The following is a 15,782-nucleotide window of genomic DNA, read 5'->3' as shown; positions in this document are numbered from 1 at the left end:
TTTCATTCAAACTCTGTTCTGTACATTTCAATTCTGTTTTTTTTATTCTAATTCTGTTTTTTTCATTCAAACTCTGTTCTGTACATTCTAATTCCGTTTTTTTCATTCAAACTCTGTTCTGTACATTTCTATTCTGTTGTTTTGATTCAAATTCCATTGTTTTTATTCAAACTCTGTTTTGTACATTCTAATTCCGTTGTTTTCATTCAAACTCTGTTCTGTATATTCTAATTCTGTTGTTTTCATTCAAAGTCTGTTCTGTACATTCTAATTCCATTGTTTTCATTCAAACTCTGTTCTGTACATTCTAATTCCGTTGTTTTCATTCAAACTCTATTCTGTACATTCTAATTCCGTTGTTTTCATTCAAACTCTGTTCTGTACATTTCAATTCTGTTTTTTTTATTCTAATTCCGTTGTTTTCATTCAAACTCTGTTCTGTACATTCAAATTCTGTTGTTTACTTTCAAACTCTGTTCTGTACATTCTAATTCCGTTTTCTTTCATTCAAACTCTGTTCTGTACATTCTAATTCCGTTGTTTTCATTCAAAGTCTGTTCTGTACATTCTAATTCCGTTTTTTTCATTCAAACTCTGTTCTGTATGTTCTAATTCCCTTGTTTTCATTCAAACTCTGTTCTGTACATTTCTATTCTGTTGTTTTGATTCAAATTCCATTGTTTTTATTCAAACTCTGTTTTGTACATCCTACTTCCGTTTTTCATTCAAACTCTGTTCTGTACATTCTAATTCCATTGTTTTCATTCTAATTCCGTTGTTTTGATTCAAATTCAGTTCTGTTCATTCTAATTCCTTTGATATCATTCAAACTCTGTTCTGTACATTCTAATTCCGTTGTTTTCATTCAAACTCTATTCTGTACATTCTAATTCCGTTGTTTTCATTCAAACTCTGTTCTGTACATTTCAATTCTGTTTTTTTTATTCTAATTCTGTTTTTTTCATTCAAACTCTGTTCTGTACATTCTAATTCCGTTTTTTTCATTCAAACTCTGTTCTGTACATTTCTATTCTGTTGTTTTGATTCAAATTCCATTGTTTTTATTCAAATTCTGTTTTGTACATTCTACTTCCGTTTTTCATTCAAACTCTGTTCTGTATATTCTAATTCTGTTGTTTTCATTCAAAGTCTGTTCTGTACATTCTAATTCCGTTGTTTTCATTCAAAGTCTGTTCTGTACATTCTAATTCCGTTGTTTTCATTCAAACTCTGTTCTGTACATTCTAATTCCGTTGTTTTCATTCAAACTCTATTCTGTACATTCTAATTCCGTTGTTTTCATTCAAACTCTGTTCTGTACATTTCAATTCTGTTTTTTTTATTCTAATTCTGTTTTTTTCATTCAAACTCTGTTCTGTACATTCTAATTCCGTTTTTTTCATTCAAACTCTGTTCTGTACATTTCTATTCTGTTGTTTTGATTCAAATTCCATTGTTTTTATTCAAATTCTGTTTTGTACATTCTACTTCCGTTTTTCATTCAAACTCTGTTCTGTATATTCTAATTCTGTTGTTTTCATTCAAAGTCTGTTCTGTACATTCTAATTCCGTTGTTTTCATTCAAAGTCTGTTCTGTACATTCTAATTCCGTTGTTTTCATTCAAACTCTATTCTGTACATTCTAATTCCGTTGTTTTCATTCAAACTCTGTTCTGTACATTTCAATTCTGTTTTTTTTATTCTAATTCCGTTGTTTTCATTCAAACTCTGTTCTGTACATTCTAAATCCGTTGTTTTCATTCAAACTCTGTTCTGTACATTCTAAATCCGTTGTTTTCATTCAAACTCTGTTCTGTACATTCTAATTCCGTTGTTTTCATTCAAACTCTGTTCTGTACATTCTAATTCCTTTGATATCATTCAAACTCTGTTCTGTACATTCTAATTCCGTTGTTTTCATTCTAATTTCGTTGTTTTCATTCAAACTCTGTTCTGTACATTCTAATTCTCTTGTTCTCATTCAAATTCCGTTTTTTTCATTCAAACTCTGTTCTATACATTTCAATTCTCTTGTTTTGATTCAAATTCCATTGTTTTCTTTCAAATTCTGTTCTCTACATTCTAATTCCGTTGTTTTCATTCAAACTCTGTTCTGTACATTCTAATTCCGTTGTTTTCATTCAAACTCTGTTCTGTACATTCTAATTCCGTTTTGTTCATTCAAACTCTGTTCTGTACATTTCAATTCTGTTTTTTTTATTCTAATTCCGTTGTTTTCATTCAAACTCTGTTCTGTACATTCAAATTCTGTTGTTTACTTTCAAACTCTGTTCTGTACATTCTAATTCCGTTTTCTTTCATTCAAACTCTGTTCTGTACATTCTAATTCCGTTGTTTTCATTCAAAGTCTGTTCTGTACATTCTAATTCCGTTTTTTTCATTCAAACTCTGTTCTGTACATTCTAATTCCGTTGTTTTCATTCAAACTCTATTCTGTACATTCTAATTCCGTTGTTTTCATTCAAACTCTGTTCTGTACATTTCAATTCTGTTTTTTTATTCTAATTCCGTTGTTTTCATTCAAACTCTGTTCTGTATATTCTAATTCTGTTGTTTTCATTCAAAGTCTGTTCTGTACATTCTAATTCCATTGTTTTCATTCAAACTCTGTTCTGTACATTCTAATTCCGTTGTTTTCATTCAAACTCTATTCTGTACATTCTAATTCCGTTGTTTTCATTCAAACTCTGTTCTGTACATTTCAATTCTGTTGTTTTTTATTCTAATTCCGTTGTTTTCATTCAAACTCTGTTCTGTACATTCAAATTCTGTTGTTTACTTTCAAACTCTGTTCTGTACATTCTAATTCCGTTTTCTTTCATTCAAACTCTGTTCTGTACATTCTAATTCCGTTGTTTTCATTCAAAGTCTGTTCTGTACATTCTAATTCCGTTTTTTTCATTCAAACTCTGTTCTGTATGTTCTAATTCCCTTGTTTTCATTCAAACTCTGTTCTGTACATTTCTATTCTGTTGTTTTGATTCAAATTCCATTGTTTTTATTCAAACTCTGTTTTGTACATTCTACTTCCGTTTTTCATTCAAAGTCTGTTCTGTACATTCTAAATCCGTTGTTTTCATTCAAACTCTGTTCTGTATGTTCTAATTCCCTTGTTTTCATTCAAACTCTGTTCTCTACATTCTAATTCCGTTGTTTTCATTCAAACTCTGTTCTGTACATTCTAATTCCGTTGTTTTCATTCAAAATCTGTTCTGTACATTTCAATTCTGTTTTTTTTATTCTAATTCCGTTGTTTTCATTCAAACTCTGTTCTGTACATTCAAATTCTGTTGTTTACTTTCAAACTCTGTTCTGTACATTCTACTTCCGTTTTTCATTCAAACTCTGTTCTGTATATTCTAATTCTGTTGTTTTCATTCAAAGTCTGTTCTGTACATTCTAATTCCGTTGTGTTCATTCAAACTCTGTTCTGTACATTCTATTTCCGTTGTTTTCATTCAAACTCTGTTCTGTACATTCTAATTCCGTTGTTTTCATTCAAACTCTATTCTGTACATTCTAATTCCGTTGTTTTCATTCAAACTCTGTTCTGGACATTCTAATTCCGTTTTTTTCATTCAAACTCTGTTCTGTACATTTCTATTCTGTTGTTTTGATTCAAATTCCATTGTTTTTATTCAAACTCTGTTTTGTACATTCTACTTCCGTTTTTCATTCAAACTCTGTTCTGTACATTCTAATTCCGTTGTTTTCATTCTAATTCTGTTGTTTGTTTTAATATTCCATTGTTTTCATTCTAATTCTGTTGTTTTCATTCAAATTCCATTGTTTTGATTCAAATTCAGTTCTATTCATTCTAATTTCATTGTTTTCATTCAAATTCCGTTGTTTTCATTCAAACTCTGTTCTGTACATTTCAATTCATTTTTTTTTCTAATTCCATTGTTTTCATTCAAACTCTGTTCTGTACATTCTAATTCTGTTTTTTTTTCATTCAAACTCTGTTCTGTACATTCTAATTCCGTTGTTTTCATTCAAAGTCTGTTCTGTACATTCTAAATCCGTTGTTTTCATTCAAACTCTGTTCTGTACATTCTACTTCCGTTTTTCATTCAAACTCTGTTCTGTATATTCTAATTCTGTTGTTTTCATTCAAAGTCTGTTCTGTACATTCTAATTCCGTTGTTTTCATTCAAACTCTGTTCTGTACATTCTAATTCCGTTGTTTTCATTCAAACTCTATTCTGTACATTCTAATTCCGTTGTGTTCATTCAAACTCTGTTCTGTACATTCTATTTCCGTTGTTATCATTCAAACTCTGTTCTGTACATTCTAATTCCGTTGTTTTCATTCAAACTCTATTCTGTACATTCTAATTCCGTTGTTTTCATTCAAACTCTGTTCTGTACATTTCAATTCTGTTGTTTTGATTCAAATTCCATTGTTTTTATTCAAACTCTGTTTTGTACATTCTACTTCCGTTTTTCATTCAAACTCTGTTCTGTACATTCTAATTCCGTTGTTTTCATTCTAATTCTGTTGTTTGTTTTAATATTCCATTGTTTTCATTCTAATTCTGTTGTTTTCATTCAAATTCCATTGTTTTGATTCAAATTCAGTTCTATTCATTCTAATTTCATTGTTTTCATTCAAATTCCGTTTTTTTCATTCAAACTCTGTTCTATACATTTCAATTCTGTTGTTTTGATTCAAATTCCATTGTTTTCTTTCAAATTCTGTTCTCTACATTCTAATTCCGTTGTTTTCATTCAAACTCTTTTCTGTATATTCTAATCAGTTGTTTTCATTCAAAGTCTGTTCTGTACATTCTAATTCCGTTGTTTTCATTCAAACTCTGTTCTGTATATTCTAATTCCCTTGTTTTCATTCAAACTCTGTTCTGTACATTCTAATTTTGTTGTTTACTTTCAAACTCTGTTCTGTACATTCTAATTCCGTTTTTTTTCATTCAAACTCTGTTCTGTACATTCTAATTCCGTTGTTTTCATTCTAATTCCGTTGTTTGTTTTAATAGTCCATTGTTTTAATTCTAATTCTGTTGTTTTCATTCAAATTCCATTGTTTTGATTCAAATTCAGTTCTGTTCATTCTAATTTCGTTGTTTTCATTCAAAGTCTGTTCTGTACATTCTAATTCCGTTGTTTTCATTCAAACTCTGTTCTGTACATTCTAATTCCGTTGTTTTCATTCAAACTCTGTTCTGTACATTTCAATTCATTTTTTTTTCTAATTCCATTGTTTTCATTCAAACTCTGTTCTGTACATTCTAATTCTGTTTTTTTTTCATTCAAACTCTGTTCTGTACATTCTAATTCCGTTGTTTTCATTCAAAGTCTGTTCTGTACATTCTAAATCCGTTGTTTTCATTCAAACTCTGTTCTGTATGTTCTAATTCCCTTGTTTTCATTCAAACTCTGTTCTGTACATTCAAATTCTGTTGTTTACTTTCAAACTCTGTTCTGTACATTCTAATTCCGTTTTTTTCATTCAAACTCTGTTCTGTACATTCTAATTCCGTTGTTTTCATTCTAATTCCGTTGTTTGTTTTAATAGTCCATTGTTTTAATTCTAATTCTGTTGTTTTCATTCAAATTCCATTGTTTTGATTCAAATTCAGTTCTGTTCATTCTAATTTCGTTGTTTTCATTCAAAGTCTGTTCTGTACATTCTAAATCCGTTGTTTTCATTCAAACTCTGTTCTGTACATTCTAATTCCGTTGTTTTCATTCAAACTCTGTTCTGTACATTTCAATTCATTTTTTTTTCTAATTCCATTGTTTTCATTCAAACTCTGTTCTGTACATTCTAATTCTGTTTTTTTTTCATTCAAACTCTGTTCTGTACATTCTAATTCCGTTGTTTTCATTCAAAGTCTGTTCTGTACATTCTAAATCCGTTGTTTTCATTCAAACTCTGTTCTGTACATTCTACTTCCGTTTTTCATTCAAACTCTGTTCTGTATATTCTAATTCTGTTGTTTTCATTCAAAGTCTGTTCTGTACATTCTAATTCCGTTGTTTTCATTCAAACTCTGTTCTGTACATTCTAATTCCGTTGTTTTCATTCAAACTCTATTCTGTACATTCTAATTCCGTTGTGTTCATTCAAACTCTGTTCTGTACATTCTATTTCCGTTGTTATCATTCAAACTCTGTTCTGTACATTCTAATTCCGTTGTTTTCATTCAAACTCTATTCTGTACATTCTAATTCCGTTGTTTTCATTCAAACTCTGTTCTGTACATTTCAATTCTGGTTTTTTTATTCTAATTCCGTTGTTTTCATTCAAACTCTATTCTGTACATTCTAATTCCGTTTTTTTCATTCAAACTCTGTTCTGTACATTTCTATTCTGTTGTTTTGATTCAAATTCCATTGTTTTTATTCAAACTCTGTTTTGTACATTCTACTTCCGTTTTTCATTCAAACTCTGTTCTGTACATTCTAATTCCGTTGTTTTCATTCTAATTCTGTTGTTTGTTTTAATATTCCATTGTTTTCATTCTAATTCTGTTGTTTTCATTCAAATTCCATTGTTTTGATTCAAATTCAGTTCTATTCATTCTAATTTCATTGTTTTCATTCAAATTCCGTTTTTTTCATTCAAACTCTGTTCTATACATTTCAATTCTGTTGTTTTGATTCAAATTCCATTGTTTTCTTTCAAATTCTGTTCTCTACATTCTAATTCCGTTGTTTTCATTCAAACTCTTTTCTGTATATTCTAATCAGTTGTTTTCATTCAAAGTCTGTTCTGTACATTCTAATTCCGTTGTTTTCATTCAAACTCTGTTCTGTATATTCTAATTCCCTTGTTTTCATTCAAACTCTGTTCTGTACATTCTAATTCCGTTGTTTTCATTCAAAGTCTGTTCTGTACATTCTAATTCCGTTTTTTTCATTCAAACTCTGTTCTGTATGTTCTAATTCCCTTGTTTTCATTCAAACTCTGTTCTGTACATTCAAATTTTGTTGTTTACTTTCAAACTCTGTTCTGTACATTCTAATTCCGTTTTTTTTCATTCAAACTCTGTTCTGTACATTCTAATTCCGTTGTTTTCATTCTAATTCCGTTGTTTGTTTTAATAGTCCATTGTTTTAATTCTAATTCTGTTGTTTTCATTCAAATTCCATTGTTTTGATTCAAATTCAGTTCTGTTCATTCTAATTTCGTTGTTTTCATTCAAAGTCTGTTCTGTACATTCTAAATCCGTTGTTTTCATTCAAACTCTGTTCTGTATGTTCTAATTCCCTTGTTTTCATTCAAACTCTGTTCTGTACATTCTAATTCCGTTGTTTACATTCAAACTCTGTTCTGTACATTCTAATTCCGTTGTTTACATTCAAACTCTGTTCTGTACATTCTAATTCCGTTGTTTACATTCAAACTCTGTTCTGTACATTCTAATTCCATTGTTTTCATTCAAACTCTGTTCTGTACATTCTACTTCCGTTTTTCATTCAAACTCTGTTCTGTATATTCTAATTCTGTTGTTTTCATTCAAAATCTGTTCTGTACATTCTAATTCCGTTGTTTTCATTCAAACTCTGTTCTGTACATTCTACTTCCGTTTTTCATTCAAACTCTGTTCTGTATATTCAAATTCTGTTGTTTTCATTCAAAGTCTGTTCTGTACATTCTAATTCCGTTGTTTTCATTCAAACTCTGTTCTGTACATTCTAATTCCGTTGTTTTCATTCAAACTCTATTCTGTACATTCTAATTCCGTTGTGTTCATTCAAACTCTGTTCTGTACATTCTATTTCCGTTGTTTTCATTCAAACTCTGTTCTGTACATTCTAATTCCGTTGTTTTCATTCAAACTCTATTCTGTACATTCTAATTCCGTTGTTTTCATTCAAACTCTGTTCTGTACATTTCAATTCTGTTTTTTTTATTCTAATTCCGTTGTTTTCATTCAAACTCGGTTCTGTACATTCTAATTCCGTTTTTTTCATTCAAACTCTGTTCTGTACATTTCTATTCTGTTGTTTTGATTCAAATTCCATTGTTTTTATTCAAACTCTGTTTTGTACATTCTACTTCCGTTTTTCATTCAAACTCTGTTCTGTACATTCTAATTCCGTTGTTTTCATTCTAATTCTGTTGTTTGTTTTAATATTCCATTGTTTTCATTCTAATTCTGTTGTTTTCATTCAAATTCCATTGTTTTGATTCAAATTCAGTTCTATTCATTCTAATTTCATTGTTTACATTCAAATTCCGTTTTTTTCATTCAAACTCTGTTCTATACATTTCAATTCTGTTGTTTTGATTCAAATTCCATTGTTTTCTTTCAAATTCTGTTCTGTACATTCTAATTCCATTGTTTTCATTCAAACTCTGTTCTGTACATTCTAATTCCGTTGTTTTCATTCAAACTCTGTTCTGTATATTCTAATTCCCTTGTTTTCATTCAAACTCTGTTCTGTACATTCTAATTCCGTTGTTTACATTCAAACTCTGTTCTGTACATTCTAATTCCGTTGTTTACATTCAAACTCTGTTCTGTACATTCTAATTCCGTTGTTTACATTCAAACTCTGTTCTGTACATTTCAATTCTGTTTTTTTTATTCTAATTCCGTTGTTTTCATTCAAACTCTGTTCTGTACATTCTAATTCCGTTTTTTTCATTCAAACTCTGTTCTGTACATTTCTATTCTGTTGTTTTGATTCAAATTCCATTGTTTTTATTCAAACTCTGTTTTGTACATTCTACTTCCGTTTTTCATTCAAACTCTGTTCTGTACATTCTAATTCCGTTGTTTTCATTCTAATTCTGTTGTTTGTTTTAATATTCCATTGTTTTCATTCTAATTCTGTTGTTTTCATTCAAATTCCATTGTTTTGATTCAAATTCAGTTCTATTCATTCTAATTTCATTGTTTTCATTCAAATTCCGTTTTTTTCATTCAAACTCTGTTCTATACATTTCAATTCTGTTGTTTTGATTCAAATTCCATTGTTTTCTTTCAAATTCTGTTCTCTACATTCTAATTCCGTTGTTTTCATTCAAACTCTTTTCTGTATATTCTAATCAGTTGTTTTCATTCAAAGTCTGTTCTGTACATTCTAATTCCGTTGTTTTCATTCAAACTCTGTTCTGTATATTCTAATTCCCTTGTTTTCATTCAAACTCTGTTCTGTACATTCTAATTCCGTTGTTTTCATTCAAAGTCTGTTCTGTACATTCTAATTCCGTTTTTTTCATTCAAACTCTGTTCTGTATGTTCTAATTCCCTTGTTTTCATTCAAACTCTGTTCTGTACATTCTAATTCCGTTGTTTTCATTCAAACTCTGTTCTGTACATTCTAATTCCGTTTTTTTCATTCAAATTCTGTTCTGTACATTCTAATTCCGTTGTTTTCATTCAAACTCTGTTCTGTACATTCTAATTCCGTTGTTTTCATTCAAAGTCTGTTGTGTACATTCTAAATCCGTTGTTTTCATTCAAACTCTGTTCTGTATGTTCTAATTCCCTTGTTTTCATTCAAACTCTGTTCTGTACATTCTAATTCCGTTGTTTTCATTCAAACTCTGTTCTGTACATTCTAATTCCGTTGTTTTCATTCAAAATCTGTTCTGTACATTTCAATTCTGTTTTTTTTATTCTAATTCCGTTGTTTTCATTCAAACTCTGTTCTGTACATTCAAATTCTGTTGTTTACTTTCAAACTCTGTTCTGTACATTCTAATTCCGTTTTTTTTCATTCAAACTCTGTTCTGTACATTCTAATTCCGTTGTTTTCATTCTAATTCCGTTGTTTGTTTTAATAGTCCATTGTTTTAATTCTAATTCTGTCGTTTTCATTCAAATTCCATTGTTTTGATTCAAATTCAGTTCTGTTCATTCTAATTTCGTTGTTTTCATTCAAAGTCTGTTCTGTACATTCTAAATCCGTTGTTTTCATTCAAACTCTGTTCTGTACATTCTAATTCCGTTGTTTTCATTCAAACTCTGTTCTGTACATTTCAATTCATTTTTTTTTCTAATTCCATTGTTTTCATTCAAACTCTGTTCTGTACATTCTAATTCTGTTTTTTTTTCATTCAAACTCTGTACTGTACATTCTAATTCTGTTGTTTTCATTCAAACTCTGTTCTGTACATTCTAATTCCGTTGTTTACATTCAAACTCTGTTCTGTACATTCTAATTCCATTGTTTTCATTCAAACTCTGTTCTGTACATTCTAATTCCGTTGTTTTCATTCTAATTCCGTTGTTTGTTTTAATAGTCCATTGTTTTAATTCTAATTCTGTTGTTTTCATTCAAATTCCATTGTTTTGATTCAAACTCTGTTCTGTACATTCTAATTCCGTTGTTTTCATTCAAACTCTGTTCTGTACATTTCAATTCATTTTTTTTTTCTAATTCCATTGTTTTCATTCAAACTCTGTTCTGTACATTCTAATTCTGTTTTTTTTTCATTCAAACTCTGTACTGTACATTCTAATTCTGTTGTTTTCATTCAAACTCTGTTCTGTACATTCTAATTCCGTTGTTTTCATTCAAACTCTGTTCTGGATATTCTAATTCCCTTGTTTTCATTCAAACTCTGTTCTGTACATTCTAATTCCGTTGTTTACATTCAAACTCTGTTCTGTACATTCTAATTCTGTTGTTTTCATTCAAATTCTGTTCTGTACATTCTAATTCCGTTGTTTTCATTCAAACTCTTGTTAAGGTTCAAAATATTGGGGATGGACACCAGAGCAAAACCCCACAATAATAATACTGGTCCGGCCGGGTTGAGTCAAACGATGATTTAATGATCACACACGTGGGAGATGGACACTGTATGCAGACAGTCTCAGATCTCGTCTCAAAAAACACATCACCATAGTTTCATGAAATCAGGGTATTAGAACGCCCCTTCATGCGTAGTGACAGGTGTAATACAATCAATGTTGACAATTTTATTTAACACAAAGAATAACATTGTCTCCTTCCCGAGGGCAGACGCTGACTGCCCCCGTCTCCTGGAACCGTCTGTACCCTGCTAAGACACAACATGGCAGCTACAAGGACTCTCTCATTTATTAAGACCATCAGTGTGTATTGCTCTAAATCAAGTATATAATATTAACTGAATATTGCTGGATCAGCTATTTCTACTTAAAACATATTAAAACATGACTAAGCACAAAATCACCAAGAATAACATCTTATAAGTGCTGTGTAAGCGCGTGTGGCTTTCCAAGCTCAAAGCCTTTGCCCTCCATAGATCAGCCAGACTCGCGCTGGCTGTAGCTTTTAACCTTTAATTAACTTGAGCACAACTCTAGAATAAGCAACGAACTGCAATGTGTATGGAATGATCATGGTTACATCTGCAATGGAAAATCATGTTATTATTCTGGTACCTGTAAGGAAAAGATCAAACTAAAGTTATAACAATCACTGTAATGCAAAGGATAATGTAAGGTCAATTTATGTTTAATGCAAAGCTGGTTATATACTTCTGATGAACTAATAATGCCATATTAAAATATTAAATGATAATGAGAAAAACATCCCCTCCTTATTCTACAATTCCCTCTGTTGACCTCTGGAGAATCCAGAGGTCACAAACAGTTGTGTCCCTCCTTGGCCTACACATTCAGTTCTACATGCATCATTGACATCATGGACATTGGAGTAATGACTCCAGGGTCCACTGCCCTCACAGACATACTTTTGACCATTCTTCTGGCACAAGGGATGAGACAACAACAACAAATAACCATAATACCCACCACAACAGACAAAGAAAACATGACCGAAGCGATAACCCCCTTCCACCGTCCGAACACTGAGGTCAGCCAGCCTTCCAACGGACTATCAACACCGGAGTGATCATGCATAGTTTCAGAAAGGCTCTTTAGGCCCTCCAGAGCCTTGGTTACCGACTCATCTGGAGCAGTGTTATTTGGAATAAAGGTGCAACACTGATCGGCAAACATAGAACAAATGCCCCCTTTTTCCGCTAACAACATATCAAGGGCCATTCTATTCTGCACTCCCATTAACGAGGTCGGACCCACCTGCTCCGCCAACCCCTCCATGCCGTCTCTGGTCAGGTTCGAGAGTCTCAGTACATTATAGTGAACATAATTGATCCTATCTACGTTCTTGCGTTCTTAACCCTTTTGGATCAACCCCCGCTGTTTCCACCCCCAGAACCAAATACATAGATTGTTTGCGATGCCAATTCCCCAATGATAAGGTTAACGCGTTTCCAGAGGGGCTAAAATCCCTCTGTAGTTTAAGCTCGTTTTCTGATCCTAATTCTAACGGTTCCCAATTTTGCCCAGTATAACCCCTTACCTGGTCCCAATTACGGCACCAGCTGTCATATGGACGATTTCCCCTCTCACAGTGCGTACTCACTGAATAATCCCAACAGAGCCACACATTATATCCCCTCCAGGCCCTACAATTAACAACATCACACAGATCAAACATAAAAGAAATTGTGGGGCCAATAACATAATCTAATTCTAAACCACCATATGTGCTGAGACACTCATCCTTTTTACCAGAGACCTCGCGCTTCACTCTTGCCCACAGCTTTAAATCACTATAGATCACGCGTGATATAATTTGTGTATCAAACAACGCCGGACTGGCATGGCCTCCGTGCTCAGACTGGTTTCCCGGGTCGGTCTGCAACAAACAAATCAAAAAACAAATAGCCATGATTAGCAACATAATTGACATCAAACTCATAATAATTTTGAACATTGTGATGGCTTTTGAAACTCTTCTTTCATCACCAGTGTCTGATTGTTGTGATGGCATGGTTGTATGTGAATGTTATGGTGTAGTAAAAAGTTCAAAGCCCTTTATCAGAGCCTCTCTCTTGTTCTAGGTGTTCAGTGTGGTACCGCTCCTTTTCGTTGGCGCGGCGATCTCCTCCTAGGCTGCTCTTCTTTCTTCGACCTTCCGGGTAGACCACCGGTCGGCCCGTTGCACAGGTGTGAGGGTTTATTCTGCCTCTCAATTTCACCTGTGATGGGTGGAGATTGATCCTTCCCCACCAAGCCCTCGTGCGCGGCCGCGCACTGCGTCCAGTGATACCAGGTGTCGCCTTTCCCCTTCAGTTGGACCGCTGTCGCCGTCCGAGCCGATACCTCATATGGCTCAATCCAGCGGGGTTCCTTCCACTTGCGTTTGATGACTCTCAGCCACACTGTTTTCGCGTCCGGGACCTCTCCTTCTCCTGTGGGCCCTTTTACAAGCCGCCTGTTTTGTGAAATTGGACACAAGCGCCTTTAACTCGTTCCAGTAGTCTGCGTGGGACCGGTTCCCCTTTTTGTCCCGTTCAACCGAGCCCACCGTCCAAGGTGCCGGAAACTGTCTCCCTGTTTGCAGCTCATATGGTGTAAAACCTGTGGATTAATTAGCAGAACATCTTATGGTCATCAACGCAACCGGCAGGGCTGCGACCCAATTTAGCCCTGTTTGCGCGCAGATTTTTGCCAATTTGTTTTTCAAATTTAGGTTCATTCTTTCTACTTTTCCCTGAGACTGAGGATGATAGACCTTTCCAAATTTATGCTGGACGCCCAACATTTTTCTACTTTTGCCAAATCTTGATTTTTAAAATGGGTTCCATTATCTGATCTAATTCTTTTGGAGAACCCATGACGGGGAATGTAATGATTGATTAAACACTTAATGACAGTCTTAGCATCCTCCTTTTTTGTAGCCCAGGCCTCTGGCCAGCCGGTCAGAGCATCAACACACACTAACAAATATCTTACACCGCCAGGCCCGGAATCAATCATATCAGTGAAATCAATAACAATCTCCTTTCCCGGCCTCTCAGGGGGCCGAAACTTACCCACTTCCGGTTTTACTGCTGGCTTAGGCTTGTGTGCCCCACAGATTAAGCACATCCTGGCTTTTTCTCTTATCATTCCTCGCAGCTCAGGATGCCACCAATGACACAAGTTTCTCTCCATCTGGGCAATCCCCACGTGGGCGAGTCCGTGGGCTTCATCCACCTTCTGTTCTGCCATTTTGGCTGTCAGCACGGGGCGCCCGTCTGGCCCCCTCCACAAATGTCCATCCTGCCAGGCTCCTTTGTTTATCCACACCCCCTTTTCCTCTGGGGATGCCTCCTCCTGGGCCTGTTTGACTTCCCCAATCAGGTCAACAGATATCTCCTCTTCTGGAGTTACCTGTATCATTTGTCTCCGTCCTTTGTAGCCTGCGGCCTCCTTCGCGGCTTCGTCTGCTCTCTGGTTTCCTTTTTCCACCATGCTGGTTCCTTGGGAGTGAGCTTTGCATTTTATAATACTCACCTCCTCTGGGTCAGCCAAGGCCTTTTCCAGTTCCTCCATTTCATGTTTGTGGGAAATAGGTGCATTGGTTGCTGTTCTGAATCCTGCTCTTTTCCACTGAGGCAGCTCCACATGCGCTGCTCCAAATGCATATGCCGAGTCGGTGTAGATGTTCACTCTCCTATTCTTGGCTAATCTCAAAGCTCGAGCAAGGGCTATCACTTCAGCTCTCTGGGCCGACTGCTTTCCCTCAATCCTTCCTGACTCTCTGACCTGATAATCTCCTTCTACTCTGCAAACCACCGCGTACCCTGCTTTCAGTCCTCCTTCGTCTCGGTGGCAACATCCATCGGTGAACCAGTCCTCAGTTCCCGGTATGGGTTCGGCCTTCAGGTCCTCTCTAATCTTTTCCTCAATCTGTGCTCTTTTGGCGCAGTCATGTGGTTCCCCTACTCCCATTAAATCTGCCATGTTAATTCCTTCATGTGTGAATGTCAAATTTTGGGGCCTCTAAGACTTTGCTCAGTCTCTGTTGTGCCCGTGGTGACATACAAAATGCTTGTGAATTCACGTATGCCACTATGCTATGTGTAGTAAGTATTTTTAGTGGGTGTTCTCTCACTACATGTGCTGTTTTTTGGATAATTCTAGCGACCCCTGCTGCATGTTGTGTGCATGTAGGATGCTTTGCTTCTGTTGGATGTAGTTTTACACTAACATACATGAGCACCTCTCTACCCCCCCCCCCTTTTTTCTGAAACAACACTCCATTTACAATTGAGTGTGTTTCAGAAACATCCAATTAGAATGGCTCATCATAATTGGGTGTGGCTAAATCTGAGGCCCTTGACAAATCCTGTTTTACCCTAATAAATGCGGCTTCAGCTTCAGGCGTCCAAGGCAGCTCAGCCTTAAGGTTTCGAACGCCAACTTGCTTCATTAGGCCCCTTAAAGGGGCAGTTTTGCCTGCATAATCCGGAATGAACTGCCTGCTGTAACCTGTTAAACCAAGAAAAGTAAGCATTTCTCTCACAGTTCGCGGTTTTGGGTGTGTCAGAATTTGGTCTCTGTGTGTGTTCATCAAACCCACTGATTTGTGTGTGATTACCCGGCCCAAAAAGGTCACTTCAGGGCAAACTAACTGCAGCTTGTCTTTACTTACTTTAAAGCCGCACTCCGCCAACCTATTCAACACAACGAACGACGCCGCTGTACAATCCGCTGCTGACGGGGCTGCAATGAGAAGATCATCAACATATTGTATTAATGTACAATCATCAGGCAAATTACATGACGACAGGGTGTCGTTGAGCACCTGATTAAAATGCCTGGAGAAAGTGCAAAGCCTTGTGTCAACCGTGTGTATCTGAGTTGTTGGCCTCTGTATGTGAATGAAAAAATGTCTCTGAGTGACTCATGCAGAGGAAGACAAAAGAATGCATTTGCCAGGTCAATGCACGTGAACCACTTTTGGCCACATGTGATAGCTGATAAAGCTGTGTATGG

This window comes from Copadichromis virginalis, linkage group LG16 (assembly GCF_057382275.1).
Source record: "Copadichromis virginalis isolate Kocher_CV1m ecotype Utaka linkage group LG16, C_Virginalis_male_GT1.1, whole genome shotgun sequence".
Lineage (NCBI taxonomy): Eukaryota > Metazoa > Chordata > Actinopteri > Cichliformes > Cichlidae > Copadichromis > Copadichromis virginalis.
This window is presented reverse-complemented; position numbering follows the sequence as displayed.